Raw genomic sequence first — 5,516 nt, 5'->3', positions numbered from 1 at the left:
ACAGGCGTCTCCCTGAGTTCATTCCCAACTCGGCCCATTACACTTTCCCCAAATGGTTTTGTGGGTTTTCACGACACAGAAGTTGAGATAATGTGAGAGACGCGGCCTCGGCTCCATCAGTCATCACTGTCACTGGAAGACAAGTAGACGGACGGGAGACGCTCCTCTCCAGAGACACACTAATGACCCCCAGTCTGTGCATCAGTCTTAATGAGGCTTCACACGTCCAACACGTTACAGGACATGTTGTGTCCATGAGACACGAGATTAAAAGATGTGAACTGTACTGTAAACTTATATTAATGGTCATCGCACAAAACTCATTCTCAACTTTAAATTACTTTGTTTTCTCTTTTACACAAAATACAATATTGATCTTGTTAAGTGAGGAGAGAAAAACAAAGTTTGCCATTTTTAGTTCTAGGTGCTTTTCACAAGTACTACCTTAAATATAAAAGCTCTACTCTACAGCAGAAACTTAACTTTTCTCATTATTGTCCAGAGAAATTAAAAGAAAGAGGATTTCACTGTTTATGGAAATGTGATCTTGCGTCTACAATCTGAAATAACAGATTCTTTCACTCACTTTATAAAGAATTAAATTAAAATCTGAAAAGAGGGAAATATCTTTTGATTCCTTTGTAAAAGAGAGAAAGAAAGAAAGATTTGTTATTGTTTCAGGGGAAGGTTTTGACTGCTGTCAGTTTTGTTATTGTCATCTTTCCAAACAAACAACATCAAACAAAAGAACCTGTTTCTATTATCTTAAAATCCTTGAGAAACAATGATATTTTTGAAAAACTTTTTAAGATTTCCAGTAAAACAGGTTTTTACTTTTTGAACGTGTCTGCACAGCTTCAGCCTTATCAGTGCTGAGTCATGTTTCAGTCATGATGAGGTGTCAGGTTTTGCCTCCTTATTGAAAAGTGGCTCCACTGGAAAAAGAAAAATATAATCATTTGAGTATTATAACGATCCTGCTGTTCCACACGAGCGACGAACCCCCCCTGTGGGTGTTTAATAGAAGACGGGATTGATGCCAGAACGGGGACATCTACCCAGAATACCCCTTATACATTATTCACGTGATTAATAAACCTCCTTCCCACATGTTATATAATCATCAACTTCAGCCTGGGTCGCCCCGGCACTGACCACAGATCTGTTCACTCCCTTCTCCCCCAGGTATCACCACGGTGCTGACGATGACCACCCTGAGCACGGTGGCCAGGAACTCTCTCCCCCGGGTGTCCTACGTGACGGCCATGGACCTCTTCGTCACCGTCTGCTTCCTGTTCGTCTTCGCCGCCATGATCGAGTACGCCATGCTCAACTACTACTCCTACAGTATACGCAGACCCCCCCCCAGGATGCAGAGAATGGTAAGCCCCGGTTGTGAGCGTGTGAGTAATGGGCAGTTGTGTGTTATTTATGTTAACATCCACCTCCGCCACGGCCAGAGTTCCTCTTTGAGCACGCTGCATGAAACAGACTGTAGAGCACGGAGCTTTCATCAGTGTCTTCTATCTAATGATCTCATTAATGGAGCAACATGGAAAAATGAACAGGCCTCGCTTCACATGTCGGAGGTTTCTCACTTCACACACAAACGACAGCAGCGTCTCAACAATTAAGAGACACAAACCACCGGAAACACATCCAACTGCAAAGATACAAAACAACCGCAGGGATTCAGATACTACACACAAACACAAACGAGATGTAACCCATTTACTTAAAGACACAAAAATAATCACCAAGACACTCAGAACAACTGCAAAGACGCACAAACGTGACGCAAACCCACACGAGACGACTACAAAGAGAAGCCAATTACCAACAGAGACACACAAAAACAGCAGAATGACCAAAGAGGGACACGGACAACACAAACAGGCATGTTGTGTCTCCGTCACGCAGGGAGGGAACTACAAAAAAGGGACAGACGGATGAGAACAGAGACATGAGAACATTTGTGTCCCTGTGGTTGTGCGAACCAAGATGAAATAACGGCAACAATTGAATGTAGGCCATCGGCATGTTGGGTCTAATAATACCAGCCTTCAGAAACACACATCGATTGAATCCATAGGGTGTCAACACACACACACACACACACACACACACACACATACTGCACAGTGTGTTACACACATGTCGTCTGTATGTGCATTCGACAGGAATCTTTTTATTCACCAGCAGTGGTTCCTGAGTGAGAGCCTCGTGCTCAGTGTGGGCGTTAACCTGCTGTGCACGCTGGAATGGCATTTGTCATTTTTCTCTCTCTCGTTCTCTCTCTCTCCAGACCCCCCCCCCCCCCCCCCCCCCCCCCCCGCTCTTTCCATTGTTTCCTCCCAGTGTAGAAGGTTATTTTTTTGTACAGATGAGTTGTGTTACTTCCCCCGTTCGCTGCACAACTGGCTCGCTGCTGTATTCTGGCCTCGACTATCTATGGGGAAGCCTCATACCCCCCCCCCCCCCCCCCCCCCCCCCCCCCCCCAATACACACACACACACACACACACACACTCCTACCCCCCATCGATGTAGCCCCTTTGTGCCACCCACTCAGTGACTTCTCTTTCTCACATCGAATTTTCTCTCTCTCTCTCTCTCCTCCACTCGTCCTTTCAGAGCAGAGTGGAGGGACTGGGAAAACCGTGTGTGGTGATTTTACCCCAATTAGATTGTCCCACACGGCTTCACAGGCGTCGGGGGGGAAGTCACATAATGAATCTTCTCTGGAGGACTTGCTCAGCACTAACAGGAATCCGGCTCCAGCTGCAATATGTGATAACAAATCAGGGAAAAAACAATTATTCCTGTTATCATATGGTTCATAGGTTCGTGAGACTCGGCCTGTCAACTATCATTTAACAATATTATGGCTCATTTAATATAAATGAAATGCTCAGCCTGCCCTGTTGCACCGCAGCCTGACTGTGGAGTGTGTTCGGAGAATATAAGTGTGAGATGAAACCATCACAGAACTCGTCCGCTGACCTCTGACCCTGTCTGTGATTCTCTGAGAAAATCAAAGCTGTTGCTGAAGCTAAATCTTCCAACTGCTTCCATAACACTGTTTCCCCATCTCGCCCAACAGGCCTACTCGTCTTTCAACATGAGTCACAACCCCCGCACCATGATGCCCATGGGCAACTCCCTCTTCTGGCACGACTACGACGACAACTGCCTGTACGAGTGCCTGGACGGGAAGGACTGCAAGAGCTTCTTCTGCTGCTACGAGGAGTGTAAAGAAGGCGGCTGGAGGAAAGGGGCGGATCCACGTGAACATCGGCGAGCTGGACTCCTACTCCCGGGTGTTCTTCCCCACGTCCTTCCTGCTCTTCAACATCGTCTACTGGGTCAGCTACCTCTACCTCTAGTCGCTCACGGGCCACGAGCCGCGAGCCCCTTTGCTGAACCCGTGATGAGAGGTCAAAACTAAGCGTGGAAGAGGAAGTGAGGGGGGGGATCCACTCTGCGGGGAGGAGGAGGAGGGGGGGGCGTGGAAGACACACGCTGCCTCAGGATTGGTGGAGAGGCAACGATACTTTTGAGCCACTGCAAAGCGAGGAGAACCAAATGCTCAGCAGCGGAACCACGAGCCCGTCAACACTAACTTGAACGGAAACCAAACAACAAGACAGCTGTGACGTCGGGGACCGGGGGGGGGGGACCGGGGGGGGGGGTTGCGTTGCTGAACCTTGGTTGGACGAGACGGCGAAGCACCCATAGTGCCTTCTTTAAACAGGGTGCCGCACTGAGAGACGCAGCTTCAGAGTTCCCTTCATCATCTTTATTACCTCATCCGTCACACCGCTGCATGCCCAGCTGTTTATTCTTTGGGGAATCGAACCCGGAACAAACTTCTCAAACTTCTCACCAACCGGAAATGTGTCAAAGTAACACTCAGCGCTCATTCTGTAGCACATTGGGTTTTGTTGTTGTTCCCTAGATTTAGTTCTCCCTCCGAACAATGGTAACGTTTTCTTTATTCTTCTTCTTCTTCTCGTTATTGGAAGTAGTCCCACATCAGGTGTTGATTGTTCAGTATGAGTTAGGGGCCGTGGTCGTCTGGTAGAATCTTGTTTCCTGAGTCGGTGAGCTTGTGTTCATGATGCTTTGTGACCAGACGATGCATTTTACAGTAGACGCCAAGAAGATTCTGTGTTTTTTACCGACTGCTGGGTCAGATCCTCTCACGCCAAAATGTATCAGAACCACATGAATACATAACAGTCGAATACTTAACATGATAATCTCATCTCCAGGCGAATTATGTAGATTAGGGTTCATGCAATATGACAAAACAGTTTCATATTTATACTTTGCACACTTTTACTCTTATTTATTGTGTGATGATTTATCCTGTTGTGTATCAGACCCATGTGTTGAGCTTGAAGGAATAGGTTGACATTTGGAGAAATGCACCGGCTGTAATTTGCCAACTAGTGGCCTGAGCCACTCTGATTTGTAATTTAACCTTTCCCAAAGTTTTCACAAACTTGGAACTTGTTTACTTTTTGTCTTGATGACGTCAGCATATATTCTCAGCACTAGAGTCCTTAGTATAGAAGGGTCAGTTGTTACCTATTAAGGTCAATACTTTACACATTAAATACACAAAGAATCTGTATAAAAACCCATCAAAAAGTATAAAAACTGCATCAACTAAAGTAAATAACTTTCAATTACATAAGCATATTACCCATTAGCGATGAGCTATTCCTTCAATGCTTTGGTTTTCAGGGGCACATGATGTAATTCTGGGTAACCACGAAAATAATTGTTCGCATTGAAAAACGTTTTTTGAGTACAAAATATGTTCGGGAACAAACGAGCTGGATAAACATTAGTTTTGGCCGCGAGCCATTTGAGCCCCAAAGCGCACACAAACACACACAAACACACACAAACACACACATACAGCAAATGGCCTGTTTATTTAGCATTAGAGTCATTCCATCCAGTTTCACATGTGGAGCTGGAGAAAGAGATTCCTGATCTGAAGTGCGAACACAGGTGCTGGAAAGTCGGTTCTATATATTGTGATACTCCATAAGCTCCATACATACATCGTTGCTGACTCACCATCCCCCCCCCCTCCCTTTCCTCAAACACGTAAAGTTGCAAAGACGCACACACACAGACACACACAGGTAGGGACGGTACCGACTGCGTTTTGTTTACTGTTATTTGGTGTTTTTTGCAGTCGTTTGGCTTTGTAGAACAATCAACCCCCCCCCTCCCCCTCCTTCTCCTCCCCGACACAAACACACACAAAAAAAACGACTCCCCCCCGACCCCACCCCAGTATTTGTATGTTCAGAGAAAAAGCTTTTACGTAAGATGTATCTAATTAATGTTTCTATTTTCATACAGTTATCTATGGAATGTATGTTAGGGCCGGTAGCGAGGCCGGAGTCCTACTGGTTCCAGGTCAGTCAGCTCGAGCCTCTAAATGAGTTTATATTTAGGGCTGCTACATATTCATAAGGCCTCCAGACCCATTT

General features: G+C 45.9%; 1 pseudogene; it reads left to right on the top strand.

Moving 5' to 3' along the window:
- The window catches only part of LOC128431337 (gamma-aminobutyric acid receptor subunit gamma-3-like), a 39,672-nt pseudogene extending 36,286 nt beyond the window's left edge, over window positions 1-3,386 (top strand).
- The last annotated feature ends 2,130 nt before the right edge of the window (window positions 3,387-5,516 follow it).

Source organism: Pleuronectes platessa, chromosome 24 (genome assembly GCF_947347685.1).
Source record: "Pleuronectes platessa chromosome 24, fPlePla1.1, whole genome shotgun sequence".
In the NCBI taxonomy this organism is placed as follows: domain Eukaryota; kingdom Metazoa; phylum Chordata; class Actinopteri; order Pleuronectiformes; family Pleuronectidae; genus Pleuronectes; species Pleuronectes platessa.
The sequence above is the reverse complement of the archived record's forward strand: the minus strand, read 5'-3'. Positions and strand labels throughout refer to the sequence as shown.